The sequence below is a fragment of the Lissotriton helveticus genome, chromosome 7, assembly GCF_964261635.1.
Source record: "Lissotriton helveticus chromosome 7, aLisHel1.1, whole genome shotgun sequence".
In the NCBI taxonomy this organism is placed as follows: Eukaryota; Metazoa; Chordata; class Amphibia; order Caudata; family Salamandridae; genus Lissotriton; species Lissotriton helveticus.
In genome coordinates this window covers 185,273,435-185,298,907 of record NC_136068.1, presented here as the reverse complement: position 1 = coordinate 185,298,907, position 25,473 = coordinate 185,273,435, and the positions used below count along the sequence as shown (strand labels likewise).

Here is a 25,473-nt window from a genome sequence, read left to right as displayed (position 1 = left end):
TGCACTCATTGGAGTGGGAATAGTAAATGTTACCCCTCCGCTATCCAGCGCTTTCCCCACTGTTGCACTCATTGCAGTCGGAATAGTAATTTGTAACCCTCCGCTATCCAGAGCTTTCCCTACTGTTGCACTCACGGGAGTGGGAATAGTACATTTTACCCCTCCACTATCCAGCGCTTTCCCTACTGTTGCACTCATTGCAGTGGGAATAGTAATTTTTACCCCTACGCTATCCAGCGCTTTCCCTACTGTTGCACTCACTGGAGTGGGAATAGTAAATGTTACCCTTCCGCTATCCAGCGCTTTCCCTATTGTTGGACTCATTGGAGTCAGCTGCAGCCCGTGGAGGGAGTTCCGTGGGGCAGATAGGCGGGGCGGGGAAGGGGCTGGGTGGGGGATGGTAAACACCGGAATATGGATGATTGCAGGTAAGTAAGCAATTAAATTAATAAAATGAATTTTGTAGCGTGCCCTGCATCGCATTTTGCAATGCAGGGCACGCAACGAAATATGTTTATTTAATTTAATTGTTTACTTACCTGCAATCATCCATATTCCGGTGTTTACCACCCCCCACCCTGCCCCTCCCTACCCCGCCTGTCTACCCCACGGAACTCCCTCCAGGGGCCGTGGCTGACTGGAGTGGGAACAGTAATTTTTACCCCCTCGCTATCCAATGTTTTAACTACTAATGTTTTTATTTTCTTATTGAATGTATGTATTATTTTTTTTAAATAGTTTAATGTGTTAATTAAATATAGAATATTTAATTATTTTAAATTATTTATGTATGTGTTTATTTTACTTTTTATGTAATTAAAGTTTATAAAATAAATAAAGATAATAGTTAATCAAATGTATTTTAGTAAATATATGTATATGCACTTTTTTGTGTTTATATTTATTAAATTAAGTTTATTTGTTATATTTAATTAAAATATATATTACACTTAATTAATTTTGTTACTAATATTAATATCATTTAATTAATCTAATTTAAGTTATGTTATTTTTTAAAGTCGATATTTGTTACATCTATATTTTTTACATCAATATTTTTGAGTTTAAATATAGGGAGTCGATATTTTTGTAATCAATATTTTTACATCAATATTTTTTTCATCTATATTTTTTGAATCGATATTTAAACATGGAACCGTATTAAATGACGGGGGGGGGGAGGAAATGTTGAGAAAGTTTAAGAAAAAAAGAAGTACATTGCAGGGGCATAAACAGCATCATACTCTGGGGGTGTGGGATATCTCGCCATCAGAATAAAAGTTGTTAACATTTTGTTCAGTATTAATTGTATCTGGAGGACAAGTCTGTCCTGGGAGATGCGAAGGTAGGGCAGCAAGGACGTACCAAGGAAAATGGGCCTTTCTCTCCCTAGTTGGGTAGTAACTGACACCAGAAATTGAGTTCAGGTGCCCCTCATTCCTCGGTGCCACTTCACCTGTTGCACTATTGGTAGTTGCGCCCGTTAAGGTCAGGACAACAAATGGAGTGAAAATACTTGGTAGAGGGCAGACAGGCAGGAAGGGGGTGGCGGGCCTAATGGGGGAGAGTTACACCCCTGCCAATACCAGGCCTAAAGCGTTCAAGGGATTGAGGAGGAAAACCTACCACATGCATTTTTTGTCTATTAGGACTCTACAATATTATTTTGCGATGGATCCGGGGTGTAGCCTTGCGGGAAATTTCACCAGCCACAACAATAAATCAGTTTCATCAACTCTAACTTCTTTTCTGAGAGCCCCTCGTAACAGTTTCCAACGGTGTTTGCAGCATGCGCAGTAACCCCCTGAGCTATCTTAGAAGCTGCGTACGGTTCCGGGGCGTGGCCTCACTTTGAGCACAGTGGCGGAGTTTCATCCTCTCTATCAGAGAGAAGCGAATGCAACAGCACAGCGCAGGACCCCGGAAGACATAAATCACGAGGCAGGTAGGAACCGTGAGCAGAGATTACTGTACCGTCCCCGAGCATATGCGGCCTGCAGCTGACGAGATTAATGGCGGATATCCGAGGCGCCTGTGCGATGCAAAGAGACAGGTGTCTGGAGCCCGACCGGCCCGCTCGAAGACCAGGGTTGTGTGCCCCTACTGGCTGGTGCCTCTGTGAGGGACCATAGTCTTATAGTGTGACTGACTCTGCCCCAGCCCAGTCATAAACAGTCAATTATTCTTTATGGGTTATATGATATCTATCTCAGCTTTAATTGTAAAATAGAGGTGGGTAGGGAGCACACTGCCTCTCATCCCAGCACAGTTCACCCCATTGCATCCTGGTAAATGCAGTATGCTTACTTTCAAAGTTGCTGTAGTCTTTCACCAAAGTTAATGTAGGTAGTGTAAAACAGGCAAGCAGGTAGTGTGAAACAGGCACGCTTCACTGAAAGTGAGGGAATGGAAAGGACTGAGGCATTACTTCTTGTGGTATTGATCCATGTGACGTCATAGTACGCTGATTATCAGTAGCGCCCCGTGGTGGGAGTGCTGCTGGGCGCTGACGTGGGGAAGGGCAGGGTGGGGGGGTAGTAAACTACGGATTATGGCCGATTAGAGGTAAGTAAACATATAAGTAAATAAAACGAATTTCGTTGCTCTCGCTGCATCGCATTTGGCGATACAGCACTCCCACCACGGCCGCTACTGATGATTATACCAACGAGTTCCGTCACTATCTGTAACGTAACCTCGGGTTCCTTCCAGCAGGTGCCTCTGAAAGGCACCCTAGGCTTGTTGTGCGAGTGACCCCGCCTACGCCCTCTGTATAGGTAGAAGAGGTGTGGTGCAGCAGCCAGGGTGCCTGACTCAGGACCACGGGGTTCGAGGTTCGATCACCGCTGGCAGGTTAGCCCAGCACTATGTGACTCTGGGCAATAGCTCGCTTAATCTTCCCGACGACCCCCAGCGCCAGGACACCTTTCCGGAGGTAGCTGTGCGCTTTACAAATGCTGGTATTTCATTTCATAGTACGCAATGACCTTCATCAAGCTATCCCAGTTGGGATCAGGGAGATGTTCCATTAGTGCATTCTACGCAGAAATCTCCGCTCAGCTCATCTTAATCTGTGGCTCTACCCAGAGCCCTGAAGAAGAGATGGGGTGGTAGAGCTTTCTCAGTGGCGGCAGCCAGACTCTGGAACTCGCTTTCCCATTCCCTGAATTAGAAAGACCTGGGGCCTTATTTTTGGCATAAGGCAGTGTAGCAGGGTGATGAAGCAAAGCTTCGCATATTTTGCGGCTTGCCGAAGTCAAGAACCTCGTTTATGTGTAATAAGGTAACAAATGTATGTTTTACTAACGTTTATGTTAAGTTTGAACATAGATAGTGAAGCTTGCACATGTGTTTTACTAAAATAATTTACCCAAGTCACCTAAAATGGCCGCCGCTTGTATTTAGTTACTGCGCATGCGTCAGCCACACTCACGTGTCCTGACGCGTCTGCAGAAGTGGAGGGAAAGTTATGCGCATGCGTAATTCATAGCTGTGCTTATCATGTGGTACTGCTCGTGCCACTGCTCTTGTGACTGTGTCAATGTAGCTAACATTTTAATGCAATAGTTTTATTTCTTGATGATGAGTCAAAAGTATAAATCCTGTGATGTATTTTCATAATGACATTATTATGTATTAATTTGTTTTTCGCTTACTTTTAATGTACCGCGGGGAATGGGGTTTGTCTGTGCCGAGAACCATTTTGGAGGTCCTTCTGCGTCTGCGCGACCTGCCAAGGCGGAACAGACCTTGAATGATGGAACTCAGCCAGTTGGCAGTGATGAGCAAGATGCTCCTGAGAACGACCCGAAAAACTCGGCTGAACCAATCACATGTGCTCACAGAGCAACAATGTTAAAGTTGCCATTGTATTTCTGCACCAGTTCTCATGAGAACCCCAATCTAGTTAGGCGGTACCCTATTATGCAAATGAAGGCTTGAGACTCTATGTCGTGATTGGTGTGCTACCCAAATCCTACCTTAGGACCAATCCAAATTGAAGGATTCTGACACTTTGCAACATTGGGGGGTGGTACACTGACCCCAAACTGTATATCTACCCTGGGTTCACCTAGTGAACCGTCCGACTTGTCTGGTTTAGCTGACCTGTCACTGACCCAACGCACTCAATAGGTGACTGAAGATACAGAGCGCTGCGAAGCACTCTGTCCGAATTTGACCATAGACTGAGGTTCTACTGAGCCTTAAAGTGCTGGCAAGCACTTAGCTGGGAGTTCGCTGACCCAATCGGGGTCTTGATCGATAGCTGCAGAGCGGGTGGAGCGCAGGCGTTGCTTCCGAACTGTGGGTTCCGGTCCTGTCCTGAAGAGGGTCCTGTCCTGAGGGTTTGCTGTCCTGTCCTGAGGGTCCTGTCCTGATTCCTATTCCGAGGGTATCCTGTCCTATCCTGGGTGTCCATTCTGCACCTGCTGTCCTTTGAGGGGTATCCTTCCTTGAGGGTTTCCTGTCCTTAACTGACCCGTGGCCAGGGTTTGGTTTCCACACCTTTCTAGGTAAATATTGCTCTGGAAAACTCTTTTAAATCTTGCACCTTCTGAATTTCTGACTTTTGCTTTAATAAAGTTCATCATTGCATATGTTATATTTTCCATGCCTTTCCGCAACTATTGAAAGTCAATTACATATTTTTCCATAAGGTTTTGTTCCTATGTCTTCTCACTGGTTAGAAATTATATTTTGCATTGCAGTCTGTAATTTTATGATATGGTCTAGAACTTCATTGCCTAGATTGTTCAAAGGCCCATTCACCTTAAGTGAAGCGTGTTACTCTTTATAGGCCCTCCCATAGTTATTCATGCATAAACTGTCCATGCTTAAACATTTCTGAGATTTTATAGTATTTTCCATCTACATTTCATATTACATTTGAATGATTACCCTGTCATTATTTCTTTATGCCTATATAATTTACGTTATCTTGGTTATTGATTGCCTTATTTTACTGTACCTCCTGCAAGAAAATATTGAATTTAGATAAACATTTAAAACTTCCAGTTGTCCGTGGTCATTTAAACAGTATTTGAATGTTATTGTTTGGGTTTGCATTTTGCTGCCTTTCCTTTACAGCTAGCTCCCTGATTCATTGTGGTCATTAGATACCCGCATCGGTGGATGGTAAGTCGGGTGCACTGAAAATTATTAGCAGGGAACACACACACATCAACCTGGTAGAGCTCGTGAAGTCACCCGATCGATGTATATGGTTGATTTGAAAGTATATGGGCCCTGAAGCCGGAAACGGCGAAAACTATTGGTCGGGTGGCCTCGCGCGCTCTATCAGTTTTCTGGTAGCTAGAGGATGGTTAGGGACTAGTTGAGAGTAAGGCAGGGATTAGTTGGACTAGTTGAGTCGGAAGCTGCTATTATACTGATGCTGCTAGAAGAGCGGCTGTTCTAAGAGATCTGATCATTCTCTTGTGAATACGCTGCTGAAACTCATGAATTTTTGCATTTTTATTATTCTTGTTCTTATATTGTTATATGTACTAATCCATGCATTTGTCAATCGTTTAGTTTCATGTTGTCCGAACTCCCCGGGGAATTGAAAGGGCAAGTGGTGAATAGAATCCATTGTCCTGAGGTCACAGGTTCGAGGAAAGTTAGGTGCAGGTTAGGATAACCGGGAAGCACTAACTAGGGTTTTCTGAATACATGTGTGAATAAATGACAGTAACGGGGTTCATTGGCAAAATTCCCATAGTGGCGTAACCTAGTAAGGGTCACATCGGAAGAGTAGCAGGTTCCTCGGAGCTAGCGTGAAAGCAGAGGGGTCCGCTGAGAAACCTTAAAACTCGGAATATATCCCGGAAAGAAGTGGATGAGTTTAGGGGAATAACAGGTTCACCGATGCTAGAGTGAAGGGTAGGCGGAAGAGATCTGCCCGCAGCGAGTGAAAAGTAAATGGAAGTAGTTTACTTGCAGTAAAACAATTCTTTCTCTGTCTAGACACTTGAGCACTGTGGCGAATGTGTATTTGTTGTAAAATAACCAAGCACTGAGCACTTTAAAAGAAAGAAAGTTTCCGTTACCTTGTGAAGGGAGGGAGTCAGTCGCGAAGCGCCTCTGACGTCACTCTGTGCCGCGCTGGGATTGGTAGAAGCAGCGGGCGGGTAGCGGAGCTGGAATTGTAAAGGAGGGGTGAGCGCCGGAGCGTGGGAACTGTCTCACGAAGGGGCCGCGCACCCATTGGCGGAGCTTATTTAGTGTCGCGCACCCATTGGTTGCACGAATTTCTGAAGCGTGTTCTGATTGGAGGTAGTTTGTAAACAAAGTTTAGCGCAGAAGTCGTATGTGGCACTCGCAGACTACAGGAACTCGACCTGATCCAAGGCACCTAGGGTTTGAAAGGGATCAGTGGAAGACTAATAGATACGATATTATGTACGGAACAAAGAGAAAAATGTCCCTTATAAGTAAGGTGAAAAATTATTTTAAAACGGACAAACCGATTAAATCTAGGGAAGGTGTTCTTGTCCCATCGCCTAATACTCCTGCCTCATTCATGATGTTTGACAGAGGGTACAATACCTGTGTGTGGTTGGAGAATTGGGTGAAATACACAAAAGATGACGGAGTATTGGCTTTCCCGTTAGATGGTACTTTCAATGGTAGGATCCTATTTAATTTAAGGACTCGGATGAACGAATTGCATCCCAGACCGAGACTAACGCAGTATGAGGCATTAGAGGAATGGGAGATTGAGGCTTTTGAAAGAGAAAGACCCCGAATGGACAAGGGTTTAACCAAGTGGTACCCCAGGCAGAAACAGGAGTCCAGGGACAAAAGGATGAAACAGTGGAGGCAGAGCATGATTGTTGAGGGTCTGTTTCCCATGATGCCGGCATGTCATAACATTGGAGCGGGTGAGAAAAGTACTGAAAAATGTAAGCATTGGGGGGCCCTGGGGGAATCAGATGATGAACTAATAGATGACATCTGTACCAGAAGTCCGCCACCTTACAATGAGGGAACCCGACCTTCCAGTGTAGGAGATGTTCCCCGACGCCACTTCCTAAAGGAAGAAGACAGGTCCCTGGGACTGGGAGGGGGTGGTCAAGTATTGCCCTATCCTGAAAAACCCGAACCGACGGAAACAAGGGATATATATCCCAAAGTGCCCGCGAGCCAGGAAGAAAAATATTCACGTACGAAAATCTTTTTTCCCAAACCCTTGTATGAAAGCGAAGAGAAACCATCGAATTCAGGACTGCCTTTTGTTCAACCTCCATATGGGGAAGAGCGCAGGTCCTTTAATACTGGAACTTTATTCCCGAAACCAAATTATGGGGGAGGACCAAGTGAAACGCATCCTACTGCCCCGAGTTTTACTCCTCCGTTGACCCCACAGATATTACATGACACAACTTTAAGAAGGGTACTAGTGGAAAGGGAGCAAGAGGCTCTAGCTAGACAAAGGACAGAAATAATTCAGAAAATTTCCCAGTTAAATACCAGTCCTGAGGCATTGACTATTCCAGTAACTATTGGACCGGTGGTCCCGTTATACGGAAATGGTCAGGGAAATCCGATTACTCCAGTTATGACCCCAGTCATGGCAACCCCGAGACAGGAACCGATCATCATAGATGATCAGTCCAGTGAGTGCGAGTCTGAAGTTGCGTTCTTGGAATTGCCCAACAAACAGACTGGAAAGGGAATACAGCAGAGGCATAACCCTTTTAATACAAAAGAAATTAAATTAGAGACAGCAACAGGTACTAGGAATGTCTCTCTGGTAACTCCGGATGAAATTGAGAGTTGGAGTCGTGAATTAGAGAAACAGACTCCGCAAACAAAACCTTTAGACCTCTACAAGCTGAGGGTCGAAATAGAAGAATTAATGGCAGGAAATGTGGGGTTGGATCGATTGAATACCTACTCTGAAGAAGAGTTGTCGTTCATATGTAAAAGCTTTACAAGGAACACCAGAGTGCTCCACGAAAAACTGACCGAAACAGCAGTTAGTATGGGGGTAGATATCTCAAAATCCAAGCCCTTACAGAAACCGTACAGAGCAGACTTCTCAGACAAGGATATAGAACACCTGAATGTGGCAGGGAAGAAGTTGCAGATTAAAGAATTAATGGGGGTACTGCAGAAATGGGGAGATGTGGAAAGATGGAGAAGCAGGTGGGCGAAAAAGAGGGAAGAGGTTCGCTCCCGACAAGTGACTCCTGAGTTTGCTTTAAGGGAGGTAGAAAAACCTGAGCAGTTATGCCCCATGCGCGAAGTTCCAGGAGGGAAATATGTGCATGTCCCCTGGTCTAGGCAGGATATTGTGTCCTTCACGAACGATTTTCCAAAATTACGAGAGAAACCAGTTGACTGGTACAGGCAGGTGGAGAGGTTCGTGAAGGTACAGAAATGTCTGTGGAAAGACCTGGATGGGTTTTTCGACATTGTGGTTCCAGTAGATTTATGGACCCAGTGTAAAATAGCCATAGACTGGCCCAGTGAGGAGTACCCCAGAAACAAGGAAACTGGGGAGCCATCAAAGGATGTCATGCGAAAATATGAGCAGGTAATTCAGCATTTGAAAGAAAAGGTGCCCGCAAAAGAAACTGATTGGACAAAAATAGATAGAACAACTCAGGAAAGGGACGAGACAGTGCACTCCTTCTATGAGAGGTTATTGCAGGTATTTAAAACATACAGTGGTATTGATAACATCGATTTGAAGGACATGACGCACTTTATTTACAGGTTTGTAAATGGTTTAAGACCTGAAATTTGTCAGTGGATAAAAGATAATAAAATCTGTTGGCATACTAAGAAAATGGATGAGGTCCTGCGGTACGCTAAGTACTGCGAGGACGAGATGGCAGAGAAGAAAAAGGCCCTTAAGGAAAAGGTGATGTGGGCTCAGGTGAAGCTCGCAGAACAGCAGGAAAAACAATTGAGTAACATGGTTAAGAATGCTGAGAACAAAAGTCCTGGGGGAGGGGGTGGAGGAAAGCCCCGGCCCAAATTTAGCAGGGAAGAGGCTATGAAGAAATTTCCCTGCCATCAGTGCGGCGAAATTGGACACTGGCGAAACGAGTGTCCCCAATTAGTAGATGCTAATGAAAAAACTCCTGATTTAACTCCACAGACGCAGAAAGAAAGACCAAGAAAGACTCAACCCCAGGTAAAAACAGTCCAGGTGCCTCGAGCACCCAAGCAGGTATACAGGGGAAGACAGGCAGAAGATGAAGAGATAGAGGTTTGGGAAAGCGGGGAGAACAGAAATACAGCAACTTCGCAGTATCTGCTAAATGATACCTTCCTTTGTAATGATCAGGACTGACGGGGCCTGAGAGGGGAGGACGAGGAGTGCGTACTTGGCGCTTCCTTGCCGGTAGACCAGTCTGGACCATATATTGAAGGAAAGGTTGACGGAAATGATGTCACCTTTCTGTTGGACACTGGCGCTACCCGTTCTACTGTAAGAACAGTGGACGTTCCAAACCTACCCCTCTCGGGAGAAAATATCCAAGTAGTGGGCGTATCTAATCAATTGATTAGTACTCCTGTTACCGAACCAATGGAGATTTCAATTGGAAATTTTAAACAGATGCATAGATTTGTCGTCTGTGACACCAGTCCAGTGAATCTACTGGGTCGTGATTTGCTGTGCAAAATGAACTGTACCATCTTTTTTTTTTTTTTTTTATTTTTTTTTTTAAAAACCTTTATTTGAGTATGCAATAAAATACAAGGATGGGCCTACAACCACACGGGCCAGCCGCTAAAGAGGAGAAAATACACAATATACACTTCCGTAGCGGTAACGATCAATCGTCAATGCAATACTCCATATAATAGACAGAACAAAAACAGATTTTGTTTTATAAAAAGAACAGACACACAAAAAAGGCGAAAGTGTATTACTGAAGGTCAGCCCAAAGGACGGGAGGGGACAGCAACAAAAATGGAATCAAAGCTATAAGCTCCAAAGAGCCCGGATGGGGGGGGGGGACGGGGCACGAAGGAGAAAAAGAAGGGGGGGGGGGAGCCGGAAAACCAGCACAACCCCTATATGCAAGGTTCCAAGAACGCTCGCCTAAGGAGACCGGGAAAGCTCAATGTCATCCACAAGGGGAGGAGTACAGATGGCACCACGATATTCATTCCATTGACCCCACACCCTAGTCCATGCCCTGGGTCTGCCCCTAGCCACGTAGACAGTCTTCTCACGGAACATAGACCAATCCATGTCGTCCTCCCATTTCGATAGTTCAGGGGGCTTGGAGGCCCCCCAAAGTTGAGCAATATCTCGCTTCGCAACCATATAACCCAGGGTGGCCCACCTAGTCTGGGCCACCGAGCAGTCAGTGGGCTCCCAAACATTCAAAAGACAACGACGAGGTTCCGGACACAAGGACACCCCTGTCACCACAGCCATAACCTCAAGCACAGCCGTCCAGTAAGCAACCACCATCGGGCATTCCCAAAGAATATGTAGGAAAGTCGCACTCAAACCACATCCACGCTTACACAACCCATCAGAAGAAAAACCCATCACAAGCAAACGAGGTCCCGTAACATACACTCGATGAAGGATCTTCAATTGGACCAAACGGAGACGAGCCGGGATAGCCACCTCTTTAGGAGAAGAGAGGGCCGACTGCCAATCCTCGTCATCAAGCTCCAAACCATCACGAACCCATGCCTCCCGGAGTCGAACCAACAGATCAGTCCGATTATTAATCAGTTTCTTGTAAATCAGGGAGATAGTGCTGTCAGGAAGATGTCCGTCAAGGACACGGTCTTCAAGGGGGGAAGAATCAGGCGGAATCTCACCAGGAGCAAATACAGCGGTCAAGGCGTGCCTAACCTGTAGGTATCGAAAGAATTCCCGACCACTCAAGCCATATTCAGCCTGGAGGGCCTGAAATGTTCGCACAGAGCCCTTGGAATACACATCTCCCACTTTAGAAATTCCAATCATGTCCCAGCGATCGAAACCCTTGGTAGACCAAAGACCGCCCAGGCGTTCGGAAGCATAAAGCGGCGTGGCTAACGTCAAGCGATCCTCCCAGCCCAGGCTCCGAGTCGCGGCCCGCCACACCGCCAAAGCAATCGACGTAGGACCCACAAGATGGCGCCCAGCAGGGCGAGAGTAAAGCACTCTGTTAAAGTCACCTCCCGGGAGCTGAAGTCTATCCATCTCAAACGCCGGATTACTACCCGGCGAGAACATGATGTGGTTGATAGCGGACAAGTGTGAGGCCCAATAATACCTCTTAATATCGGGGAGTGCAATGCCACCGTCATACCAAGGAATGGAAAGCTTAGCAAGAGCAATACGCGGGCGTCCATCCCAGACAAGTTGTCTCTGAAGGGTCTCAATCTCCCGAAAATAGGACTGAGGGACAGGATCATAATAATTCTGGAGAGCGTAAAGAAACCTCGGTAACGACATCATCTTAAACAGGGCTGCCCGACCAAGGGGAGACAAGGGAAGCCTGCGCCAACGAGCAACGTCCAAACGCAGTCGAAGCAACGGAGGAAGGAGATTACGATCAAAGCGAAGAGACGAGTCCAGAGTAACGAAAACTCCCAGGTATTTGAAACCATCCCGGGCCACCTGAAGAGGGAGCCTGCTCGGTAATGGAGGCAAGACACCAGACAAAACATACACACAGGACTTGGTCCAATTGATTACGAGGCCCGAGTTAGCACCAAAGGACACAAGAACGTCAAATAAAACAGATAAAGACTTACGAGGGGAGGTAAGATACAAGAGGATATCGTCCGCATAGAGCGAGACTCGGTCCTCGAAGTCCGGGGCCCAGCGGATCCCCTTAAGGGACGGTTCCCAGCGGAGCCAGGCCGCCAACGGCTCAAGGGCGAGCGCAAACAGTAGCGGGGACAAGGGGCAACCTTGGCGGGTGCCCCTGCCCAGGGGGAAGGGAGCAGACACCCTACCATTCACAACAACCTGCGCCAAAGGTTCCGCGTACAATAACTTAATCCAGCTAATAAACTCACACCCGAAACCGAATTTCTCAAGAGCCGCCCATAAATAAGGCCACTCCACAGTATCAAAGGCCATGGAGGCATCCAAGGACGCCAAAATGGCCGGTTCAGTCAGTAGCCCCGCCCTCGCTATCACGCCGTGAAGACGACGTAGATTCAAAGCAGTGTTGCGATGCGGGATAAAACCAGATTGATCCGGATGAACTAAGTCCCCAAGAACCGATAGGAGTCGGGTCGCCAAAAGTTTCGCCAGAACCTTGGGTTCAACATTTAACAGGGAGATGGGTCTATATGAGGAACAAAGGTCGCGAGGTTTACCGTCCTTAGGGATGACGACTATCGTCGCCAAACGCTGATCATAGGGAAGGAGGTTACGTTCACGCGATTCCAAAAACATATCGCGGAGATATGGCGCCATTTTATCGGGTCGCAACTTGTACAACTCAATAGGCAAACCATTTGGACCCAACGCCTTGCCCGAACGGAGCGAACGAATGGCAGTAGCTATTTCATCAACCGTAAAGGGGGAGTCCAAAGCGATACGGTCCAAATCAGAGACACAGGGCAATGCAATATCACGCAAAAGGAGGCGAGAGTCAGCCACATCCCTCACAGACACAGGAGCATACACAATACGGAAATGTTCCGCAAAACGATCTACAATGGCGATCGGATCAATCACATTTTCACCACTCGCAGACTGAATCACAGGCACGACACGATTAGCTCTTTCTTTCTTGTCCAACCACGCCAGGAGTTTACCCGCCTTATCACCAACATCATACAATCTGCCTTGTTGCTCACGAAACATCACTTTTGCAGCGTCAGTAACTAGGGATTTATATGCAAACTGTTTTAGACCCAGGGCATGAAGTTTCTCAGGCGTGACACCAGATCCCAGCTCGTCCTCCAAGGCAGAAATTTCCCCCTCGAGGTCCACTACCTCCCTCTTCCCGGCTTTCTTAGCTTCAACAATCAAAGAAAGGGCCTGTCCACGAATCACAGTTTTGAAGGCTTCCCACAGGGACACCGCCGAAGGGACCGACCCCTCGTTTTCCAGGAAATAAGCATCTATGGACTTGAGCAAGAGGGCACGAGTCTCAGGGGAGGAGAGATACCATGGGTTAATGGGAGCCACTCGGCCCACTGCCTCTATCCCAACCTCAAAACGAAGCCAGAGCGGCGAGTGGTCAGAGATGCCCCTTGGCAAATGTATAATCTCACGGATCGCCGACGACTGGGCAGCGGGCATCAGGAAATAATCTAGCCGAGATAGGCTACCATGGGCACCAGAGTGAAAAGTGTATTGAAGCTGAGTAGGGTGTAACAATCGCCAGCAGTCCACAAGGCCAAAAGAATCCAAAAACCCACCCAACCAACGCTGGGCATGCGGGGTATCCCTGGGGGGATGGCGATCGTGAAGGCCAGAAAGCACTGAATTAAAGTCACCGGCAAGAAAGAGTACACTATCAGGAAGGCCCAACAAGACACGGCCTAAATCAGTGAAAGTAGCAGTTTGCAAGCCTGGGGGGACATAAACATTAAAGAGGGACAGGGTGCGGCCCTCATATCTACCCACCAGAACAATATATCTCCCACGGTCATCCCGAATCACCTCATCTATCGCCAGAGGGAGGGAGTTACGAACAAGGATACCCACACCCCTGGATCCTGAAGTAAACCCCGAGTGTGCCACAAGGCTGTAGCCCCATCTATTCATTGCATTACATACATTCCCAATCAAATGGGTCTCTTGCAGGAAAACAATGTCCGGTGACAAACGTCTTATATATTTCAACACCACACTGCGCTTGATGCGATCTCCCAGGCCATTAACGTTCCAGGAAACAAATTTCAACCCCCTACCCCCCATCCCACCCACCCGAGCCAGGACCCCCCATCCAAGAGCTAGACATCAGAAACATCAGTAAAGACAGAAGCAATTCGCCTTGAAAACAACACACAAAAAAATAAGAACTTCCCATCCCCCTCCCCCAAGCTGAAAGGAAACACCCCCCACCCTGCACCCCTGCAAAAAGCTAAAGAGCCACCCCAACCTGCAGTGTGCCTGTCGCCCCATAACCCCTAGTCCACACAAAGACCCCGGAGGAGGAAAGGTCTCCGTTCCACCCGCCCCCAGACTACAGTAAGAGCAAGAAACAACACACAAAAAATAAATAATCACATTGCAGAGGTACGCTGGCCACCACTCCTGGGAACGTATTCAAAACGAGACATCAGAGTCAAACAATCAGATCTCCACACCACCTTCGGCACCACCAGGGTGAGCGGCAGATTCAGTCTCAGGAGGACGGTCAGGCAAGGAGTCCAGCCAGTCATTAACAGCATCCGGTCTATCAAAGAACAGAGTACGCTCATTATACTCGACACGAAGTCTGGTGGGGAAAAGCATAGCATAGCGTAGACCCCGATCTCGAAGACGTTTCTTAGCACCACGAAACTCCATCCGTTGTCTTTGAACCTGTTGGGAGAAGTCCGGGTAGAAGTTCACTGTGGCATTCTCGAAGGCCACCGGGCCCTTCACCCGTGAGGCCTGCAGGATAGCGTCCCGATCCCTATAATGAAACAGTTTAGCCACAATAGGCCTTGGCGGAGCACCCGGTTTAACTTTGCCCCCCGGGACACGATGTGCACGTTCAACCGTGAAAAATTTGGTAAGCCCGGAGGGGGCAAGATGGTTTAAAATCAGACCCTCAACCAGGAGATCAACAGAGTGGGGTTCAGGGTTTTCCGGTACACCAACCAGGCGAACATTGCAGCGACGTGCCCTGTTTTCAAAATCCTCCAGGCGCCGGGTCATGAAGTCGTTCACCCGACGAAGATTCCCAACCTCCGTCTGGAGCTCCGAGACGTCCTTCGTGAGGCTAGACGATTTAATATCCAATGACTGCACCCTCTCATTCGTCTTGCCGAGATCAGCACGAATCAGGTTCACCTCGATGGCCACGGTGTCAAGTTTGTGGGCCAAGGCCTCATACTGAAGGCCGGTGGATTCCCTCACTCCCGAGATGGCGCCCATGATATCCTGTAGGGAAGGCTCCGCCGACTCTTCCAAAATTCGTTCAGACGCCGTACTGTGGCCAGGTAGGGCAGCTCCGGGGGACCCCTTAGATTGAGTATAACGGTCCATGACGTTCGTCTGAACCGGCGCTCCGCGCAGAGGTGTTTTCGTCTTGCGCGTTTCTCTGTCCCCTCTGCCCGCCATTTTGAAGATGCGTCACGGGACAAGCCACCAGGGTCGACGGGCCAAACACCCAAAACTCAGGATCAAAAGTACACCCAAAAGAAGGGCTCAACTCGGGAGGAGGCCACCAAACCAGCAAATAGACAAGAGGAAAGCCCCGTGTCCGAACTGTCTCCAAGTCTCAGCCAAGCGCGATACGCACACTCGTGGCACAGGTCGAGACAGAATCGAAACCGAAACTCAGGAAGGGGGTCTCACAAGGCCAGATCTCCTGCCGTTGTTGTTCAATTCCAGGACGGCCACAGATCCGCACCCCGTCCCGGGCGCACCTCAAGGGCGGAGCCCAAAAGTTCAGACCACCGTAGCTCAGGAGTACGAGATCCAAAGCAAATTCCGAAAAGTGCCAGGGTAATCAGCCAAACGTCCTCTACTTGAATTCTTACAAGAAATCAGGATCTAGTCAGGATAAATCGCCGGGAGCGGCGAGGGTCCGGAGAGCGCTGTGCTCAAGCGGCCATCACGGATGCCCGCCAAGCTCCTCCCCCCTGTACCATCTTTTGCACACCAAAAGGTGTTGAAATACAGACCCCAGATGAAGATGGCATTTATAAATTATTGTTACTTAGACCTGACTCAGAAATTAAAAGATTGACCCTGCAGGACTTGCCCCAAGAACTCCAGGAAGCCGTAAAGCCAGAGGTGTGGGATTTCACTGGAAAAGATGTGGGGTTGATGAAAGATGTGGACCCCATACAGATAGCCATCAAGGACAATGCAGTATATCCTAACACTAGGCCCTACCGAATGAATGCTGAAGTGAAAGCAGGTGTCACTCTGGAAATACAAAAATTATTAGAAGGAGACATCATACAGGAAGTGATGAGCAGCCCATGCAACTCACCGATTATGGGCATCAAAAAGCCTAGTGGCAAGTATAGGGTAGTGCAGGACCTGAGAAAGGTTAACAAAATTGTAGTTCCTTGCTGCCCTATTGTCCCGAACCCTGCAGTGATATTGTACCAGATTCCTTGGGATGCTGAATGGTTCACTGTGATTGATTTATGTCATGCATTCTTTTCGATACCCCTGCACCCCGACAGCAAATTTCTTTTCTCATTTGCCTTCGAAGGTCACGTGTATTGTTGGAACCGGGTCCCTCAAGGGTATACAGAGAGCCCCTCTATCTTTAATCAGATCTTGAAAAAATGTCTAGAGACTTTGCTCTTACCTGGGAACTCTGTGTTAGTGCAGTACATAGACGACCTTCTACTGGCGTCTAAAAGTCATAGGGACTGTGTAGTTGACACCATTGCCCTCTTAAATCATCTGTGTGAGAAAGGGCATAAAGTGGCCCCTGACAAACTACAGTTCTGTGCGAAATCAGTGAAATATCTGGGACACCAAATAGAAAAGGGTGTCAGAAAAGTCACATCAGAAAGAGTGAGAATAATTCAAAAGATGCAGTTGCCCCGTACTCAAAAAGATGTCAGAATGTTCCTGGGTGTATTAGGGTACTGCAGGCAGTGGATTCTGGGATTTGCAGCATTAGCCAGGCCCTTGATAAAAATGACCACGAGAGGAATGCCAGATGTTGTAGAGTGGGACGATGAAAGCCTAATGGCTTTCACAAGACTGAAAAACTGTCTGTGTACAGCCCCTGCGTTGGGAATGCCAGATTATTCCAAAGAGTTTGCCCTATTCTGTGACACTCGCGATAATTGTGCATTGTCAGTCCTGACTCAAGAACATGGCACGACCAGAAGGCCTGTGGCCTATTTCTCTGCCACTTTGGACCCAGTAGCTGCTGGGTTACCAGGCTGTCTGAAAGCAGTAGCTGCTACCTGTGCAAGTTTGGAACAGAGTGAGTCCATTGTCATGGGACATCCTGTGACCGTGTATGTTTCACATGGAGTGGTAATTCTATTGACCAGAACTAAAACACAGTATCTCACCCCTAGTCGGCTGACTAAATACGAGAGGATTCTTGTGGGTGCAGCAAATGTAAGCATTGTTAGGTGCGGTATTCTGAACCCTGCCACTTTACTCCCCGACCCCTTGGAAATAGAAGGTGGGGATGATGATGAACATGATTGTATTGACCTGACAGAGTTCAGTACTAAACCACGCCCAGACATAAAAGAAGTGCCATTGCCTGAACATGATAAAGAACTATTTGTGGATGGTTCCTGTCTAAGACATGAACTCGGAGGCTTGAGTGCTGCTTATGCAGTAGTCTCTTTCACAAAAATTGAAGAAGCAGGTTACCTATATAACATCAAGTCTGCCCAAGTAGCCGAATTAATAGCTATGATAAAAGCTTGCAAAATTGGGAAGGACTTACGCATAACAGTGTATACTGACAGTCAGTACTGTTATGGAGTTGTGCATGACTTTGGCCAATTGTGGCTGCAGAGGGAATTCATGACTTCCTCAGGTACTCCCATTCGGAATGCAAAGGTTGTTCATGACCTGTTAGAGGCAATCCAGTTGCCCAAAGAACTGGCAGTGGTAAAATGTGCTGCTCATAAAAAGAACATGGACAAAGTATCACTGGGAAACGATTATGCTGATCGAGTGGCCCAATGGTGTGCCAAAGATCGGTATATTGTAAATCCAAAACGAGGGGGGCCAGGAACCAGCTGCCAGCTTCAGGTGTTTGAAGAAGTGCCTACATGGGATGAAGTGAGAGAGTGGCAGGAATCGGCTCCTTGGCAAGAAAGAGAGAAATGGAAGGAGGATGGGTGTAGACCGAGGCGTGTGGATGGTGTGATTTTGGGCCCAACTGGTATGCCTGTGTTACCCCGACACTTGCTTGGCGCAATGGCAAGATTAATACACGAAGGATCACACATTGGTAGGGATGCCATGATTCTGGTATTTCAACAGACTTGGTACAGTAAAAAGTTCAGGAAGGTAGCAGAGTCCCTCTGCCAGAGGTGCCTGTCATGTCAACAGATGAACCCAGGCAAGAGGACAATGGTTGAACTGAGCAAGATTGGGAGATCAGGGGGTCCCTTTATAAAAATACAGATTGATTTCATCACCATGCCCCGTTGTGAAGGAAAGCGATATGTCCTTGTCATTGTTTGTGTATTTTCAAAATGGGTAGAAGCTTACCCTACTCCCAAAAGTGACGCTCTGACAGTAGCGAAGTGTTTACTAAAAGAACTGATACCTAGATTCGGCATACCATACATTATTGAATCAGATAAGGGTGGACATTTCCAGAATGAGATACTGGCTGAATTATGTAAGGCCTTCGGAATAAGGCAAAAATTGCATTGTGCATACCACCCAGAGGCTTCTGGAATAGTGGAACAAGTAAATGGAACTATCAAAAACAGACTAGCAAAGCTGACAAATGCTACTGGCATGACCTGGGTGAAGGCCCTGCCCCTGGTCCTAATGGGACTGAGAAGTGTTCCTGACCGCAAGACAGGCCTAAGTCCCCATGAAATCATTATGGGAAGAGTGATGAGACAAGCATGGGTGCCAGGAAGCAAACTGTTGAATATTACTGATGATTTGGTGCTTGAATACTGCAGAAGATTGGGTGATCAAGTGCGTTCTATCTCTCGCCAGATTGGAGACGACGGCATCCTCAATCCAACGACTCCTCTCCACAGCTTGGTTCCAGGAGATTGGGTCAAAATAAAGAAGCACACTCGATCAAGCTGTCTGGCACCAAGGTGGGGAAAGAAACGCCAAGTAATCCTGGTAACAACCACTGCAGTGAAGGTCGCAGGTGTTCCCCAGTGGATCCACGCTGGACACACCCAGAAGGTATTACCAGACAGAGGATTTGAAGAAGAAGGGCAACCAGCAGAGGACCCTGAAGGAGCCAGACCAGAAGCAACTGACAACGAGCAGCCCAGCACCAGTCAGGTTGCAGGAACAGCAGACGTTGGCCCAGGAGTAGTTGACTATGAACTGCCAAGAATCCAGCCTGCTGAAGAGGTCCAGGAAACTGAGCCAGGAGTAGCTGAAGACGAGCTGCCAAGCATATGGCCAGAAGAATGGATACCGATGATTGATCTGACCGAAGATCCTATCAGAACAAGAGAGCGACTTAGTGAAGGTAGAGAGTGGACTAGTCAGGAAAAGCAAGGCACAGGCGAAGAACCTCAGCCGCTTGAGATTCACATCAAAACTGAGGAAGGAGAAGGTCAGACAGGGACAGAGCAGGTGTTCGATACACCACCGCTAACACCTGATGCAGATAAAGGAGAGACTAGAAATGGAGTGATAGTTCGTGCAGAAGAAAATCAAGAGATCGAAGTGCTTGAACAGGATCAGAGAGGGTTAGAAGAACGGGTTCAGGAAACAGAAACAGAAACAAAGACAATCGAAAGCCAAAAACAAAATATTCCTGAACAAGGCCAGATTAGCAACCAGGCAGAAGAATTTGATGCTAGCCCTGGAACTAGCCAGATAGGGGAAGTAGAAGAAGAAAGTGGAGAAGAATTACCACAAGATAAAGAGAACAAGAGAATAAGAGAAGAAAGTGAAGTCCAAGTACCGACTAAGAGACTAAAGAAAAGAAACAACCTTGAGCCTAGGTTTGTAAAAAGATTGAGACTAAGGATAAAGACAGTGGAAGAAAAACGTGCAGAAGCAAGAAGAAGTGCTCGGATAGCAGAGCAAGAAGAAGACTCTTCCAAAAGAAGGAGTGAACGAATAAAAAGACAAAACAAAAAGTACAAGTCTCCTGAATGGACACTGGTTTTGGAAGAACTTGAAGATCTTGATATAACTGACGTGAGCGACGGAGAGCCCGTCCCTGAGTACTCAGCTGAAGAAGAAGACGAACCACCGTGAATTTGCACAAAGTAAGCTAATTGTGTAAAGCCAAAAAGAGGGGTTCGAGAAACTCCTTCTGAGCCAAAATGTCTGATTCAACAGTGAATGGTAGACCTAGTTGCAGCCGTTTTAAGACGTGTTGCAAGGTGGGTATATGTAGTGTAGTAGTACTGATAGTTATCTGGATAGGATTAACAATTTTCATTCCCTTTGCTGTAAGTAAAGATACTAACATTGTCCCTACTGAAGTTGTAAATACTGACAGTGAGGAGCTAACAACACAGAGTGAGGCACGACATGAAAGAGCCCTGAGACAAACAAAACAGAACTTAGAAGCATCAGATGAGGGAGGACTACATTATCATGGAGTTAAGAACAAGACACACTTAAATGTTTTCGCAAACTTATTAATACACTATGTAGAGACTATGGAAATTGAAGATTGCTATGTCTGCATGAAGCTACCTACTTCTGTGGCTGAAGGCGTGACATACCATCACCTGCCATTGACATATGGAATCTCCTGTAGCATTTTAGCTAGTTTATTTTACAAAAGGGGACCGTTACAGTATTATTACTCTAACAATGACGTGATCTTTTCTGAACTTCCTATACGTGGGAACTTGAATCCGGTACATACCAAAAGTGACACCATAAGATATATGGGAGACTACTTTCTGACTATAGGTAACATTGACATAGCAGACGCACACAGAGATAACTTGACTTGTTCTTTGCGTGAGCAGGAAAAAATGTTCCTGAACATGGCAGAGAAAAGAAGAATTAAAATTCAAAAGAAGGCTAATGACGAAAGTCAGAAAAAGCCAAAGTGGGCAGAGAACATGGAAGGCACCTCATCTGGTGGAGCGGGTCCTGCTCTGTTGCTGGATTTTGAAAAGAAAGGCAAGCTATGTCTTCACCGCGAGAAGACTAGCTATTATAATAATGTTTTCATTGGTTCCAGTGAATGCGAACATAATTACAAGGTAATTGGAGGTTGGGGTTTCAAAAATGGTTCAGAGCCTGTGTTTCCTGGAATTTATTATATTTGTGGGGACAAGGCTTATTTCAAATTGCCGGATCACTGGTATGGAAGCTGCTACTTTGGCATTGTCTTCCCGAAAATATACCATGTGAATGGGAAAGCTGGAAGCAATGAAGATACTAATGGCTTAGTGCGTAGTAAAAGAGAAAGTATAGGTGAAATTATGGGTAGTATTTTCAGTGCACTGATACCTGGAGTGGGAGTGGTTCTGAACACTCACAGAATTTGCAAATTGTCTACTATAGTAGATGTGCTGTCTACTGAAACAGCTCATGGATTTCTGCTGGTCAATACTGAAATGGTTGCGATCAGATCAATGGTTTTGCAGAATCGACTTGCTCTTGACACCTTATTAGCGAAAGAGGGCGGAGTTTGCCGGATGTTGAAGGCGCAACATTGTTGCACTTATATTCCGGATAAAAGTGTACAGATCAAAAGGTATGTGAAAAACATTACTAATTTGGCAAAGGAACTCAAACCACTCGAGGTTGATAGTGCCTGGAAGAGACTGGTAGATGGTCTCTCAAATGTAGGTCATTGGCTTGCTAGCATAGGAAAAAGCTTATTGTTCAAAATTCTGATGCCAATTGGTATTATAGGTCTCATTATACTTTCCATTTTCTTATGCTGTAAATACCGCAAGCGCACCAAAAAGCACGAGGTAAATGCAAGAGGAGTGAAACGAAGTGTGGATGAGATTGAATTAGAGGAAGTGAATGATCAGATATACAAAAAGGTGAAGACTTCTCACCCTGCTAAGACTGAGAGAGAAAAGTTAGAACGGTTGCTGGAAGAAATAGAACTTTATAAAGTGTGAGAGAAAGTTGGCATCTGGTTCCATTATAATTTGTGATGATAGTAAATATCATCAAAGAGGGGATTGATGAAGCAAAGCTTTGCATATTTTGCGGCTTGCCGAAGTCAAGAACCTCGTTTATGTGTAATAAGGTAACAAATGTATGTTTTACTAACGTTTATGTTAAGTTTGAACATAGATAGTGAAGCTTGCACATGTGTTTTACTAAAATAATTTACCCAAGTCACCTAAAATGGCCGCCGCTTGTATTTAGTTACTGCGCATGCGTCAGCCACACTCACGTGTCCTGACGCGTCTGCAGAAGTGGAGGGAAAGTTATGCGCATGCGTAATTCATAGCTGTGCTTATCATGTGGTACTGCTCGTGCCACTGCTCTTGTGACTGTGTCAATGTAGCTAACATTTTAATGCAATAGTTTTATTTCTTGATGATGAGTCAAAAGTACAAATCCTGTGATGTATTTTCATAATGACATTATTATGTATTAATTTGTTTTTCGCTTACTTTTTATGTACCGCGGGGAATGGGGTTTGTCTGTGCCGAGAACCATTTTGGAGGTCCTTCTGCGCCTGCGCGACCTGCCAAGGCGGAACAGACCTTGAATGATGGAACTCAGCCAGTTGGCAGTGATGAGCAAGATGCTCCTGAGAACGACCCGAAAAACTCGGCTGAACCAATCACATGTGCTCACAGAGCAACAATGTTAAAGTTGCCATTGTATTTCTGCACCAGTTCTCATGAGAACCCCAATCTAGTTAGGCGGTACCCTATTATGCAAATGAAGGCTTGAGACTCTATGTCGTGATTGGTGTGCTACCCAAATCCTACCTTAGGACCAATCCAAATTGAAGGATTCTGACACTTTGCAACATTGGGGGGTGGTACACTGACCCCAAACTGTATATCTACCCTGGGTTCACCTAGTGAACCGTCCGACTTGTCTGGTTTAGCTGACCTGTCACTGACCCAACGCACTCAATAGGTGACTGAAGATACAGAGCGCTGCGAAGCACTCTGTCCGAATTTGACCATAGACTGAGGTTCTACTGAGCCTTAAAGTGCTGGCAAGCACTTAGCTGGGAGTTCGCTGACCCAATCGGGGTCTTGATCGATAGCTGCAGAGCGGGTGGAGCGCAGGCGTTGCTTCCGAACTGTGGGTTCCGGTCCTGTCCTGAAGAGGGTCCTGTCCTGAGGGTTTGCTGTCCTGTCCTGAGGGTCCTGTCCTGATTCCTATTCCGAGGGTATCCTGTCCTATCCTGGGTGTCCATTCTGCACCTGCTGTCCTTTGAGGGGTATCCTTCCTTGAGGGTTTCCTGTCCTTAACTGACCCGTGGCCAGGGTTTGGTTTCCACACCTTTCTAGGTAAATATTGCTCTGGAAAACTCTTTTAAATCTTGCACCTTCTGAATTTCTGACTTTTGCTTTAATAAAGTTCATCATTGCATATGTTATATTTTCCATGCCTTTCCGCAACTATTGAAAGTCAATTACATATTTTTCCATAAGGTTTTGTTCCTATGTCTTCTCACTGGTTAGAAATTATATTTTGCATTGCAGTCTGTAATTTTATGATATGGTCTAGAACTTCATTGCCTAGATTGTTCAAAGGCCCATTCACCTTAAGTGAAGCGTGTTACTCTTTATAGGCCCTCCCATAGTTATTCATGCATAAACTGTCCATGCTTAAACATTTCTGAGATTTTATAGTATTTTCCATCTTTATTTTCTTATTGAATGTATGTATTATTTTTTTTAAATAGTTTAATGTGTTAATTAAATATAGAATATTTAATTATTTTAAATTATTTATGTATGTGTTTATTTTACTTTTTATGTAATTAAAGTTTATAAAATAAATAAAGATAATAGTTAATCAAATGTATTTTAGTAAATATATGTATATGCACTTTTTTGTGTTTATATTTATTAAATTAAGTTTATTTGTTATATTTAATTAAAATATATATTACACTTAATTAATTTTGTTACTAATATTAATATCATTTAATTAATCTAATTTAAGTTATGTTATTTTTTAAAGTCGATATTTGTTACATCTATATTTTTTACATCAATATTTTTGAGTTTAAATATAGGGAGTCGATATTTTTGTAATCAATATTTTTACATCAATATTTTTTTCATCTATATTTTTTGAATCGATATTTAAACATGGAACCGTATTAAATGACGGGGGGGGGGAGGAAATGTTGAGAAAGTTTAAGAAAAAAAGAAGTACATTGCAGGGGCATAAACAGCATCATACTCTGGGGGTGTGGGATATCTCGCCATCAGAATAAAAGTTGTTAACATTTTGTTCAGTATTAATTGTATCTGGAGGACAAGTCTGTCCTGGGAGATGCGAAGGTAGGGCAGCAAGGACGTACCAAGGAAAATGGGCCTTTCTCTCCCTAGTTGGGTAGTAACTGACACCAGAAATTGAGTTCAGGTGCCCCTCATTCCTCGGTGCCACTTCACCTGTTGCACTATTGGTAGTTGCGCCCGTTAAGGTCAGGACAACAAATGGAGTGAAAATACTTGGTAAGGGCAGACAGGCAGGAAGGGGGTGGCGGGCCTAATGGGGGAGAGTTACACCCCTGCCAATACCAGGCCTAAAGCGTTCAAGGGATTGAGGAGGAAAACCTACCACATGCATTTTTTGTCTATTAGGACTCTACAATATTATTTTGCGATGGATCCGGGGTGTAGCCTTGCGGGAAATTTCACCAGCCACAACAATAAATCAGTTTCATCAACTCTAACTTCTTTTCTGAGAGCCCCTCGTAACAGTTTCCAACGGTGTTTGCAGCATGCGCAGTAACCCCCTGAGCTATTTTACAAGCTGTGCACGGTTCCGGGGCGTGTCCTCACTTTGAGCACAGTGGCGGAGTTTGATCCTCTCTATCAGAGAGAAGCGAATGCAACAGCACAGCGCAGGACCCCGGAAGACATCAATCACGAGGCAGGTAGGAACCGTGAGCAGAGATTACTGTACCGTCCCCGAGCATATGCGGCCTGCAGTTGACGAGATTAATGGCGGATATCCGAGGCGCCTGTGTGATGCAAAGAGACAGGTGTCTGGAGCCCGACCGGCCCGCTCGAAGACCAGGGTTGTGTGTCCCTACTGGCTGGTGCCTCTGTGAGGGACCATAGTCTTATAGTGTGACTGACTCTGCCCCAGCCCAGTCATAAACAGTCAATTATTCTTTATGGGTTATATGATATCTATCTCAGCTTTAATTGTAAAATAGAGGTGGGTAGGGAGCACACTGCCTCTCATCCCAGCACAGTTCACCCCATTGCATCCTGGTAAATGCAGTATGCTTACTTTCAAAGTTGCTGTAGTCTTTCACCAAAGTTAATGTAGGTAGTGTAAAACAGGCACGCAGGTAGTGTGAAACAGGCACGCTTCACTGAAAGTGAGGGAATGGAAAGGACTGAGGCATTACTTCTTGTGGTATTGATCCATGTGACGTCATAGTACGCTGATTATCAGTAGCGCCCCGTGGTGGGAGTGCTGCTGGGCGCTGACGTGGGGAAGGGCAGGGTGGGGGGGTAGTAAACTACGGATTATGGCCGATTAGAGGTAAGTAAACATATAAGTAAATAAAACGAATTTCGTTG

At 45.9% G+C, this 25,473-nt stretch overlaps 1 protein-coding gene across 1 annotated transcript in view; it reads right to left on the bottom strand.

Annotated features, from left to right (window-relative positions):
• SLC12A5 (solute carrier family 12 member 5) overlaps positions 1-25,473 on the bottom strand; it is a 503,432-nt gene that overhangs the window by 284,139 nt on the left and 193,820 nt on the right. The gene's annotated exons all lie outside the window — the stretch shown is intronic.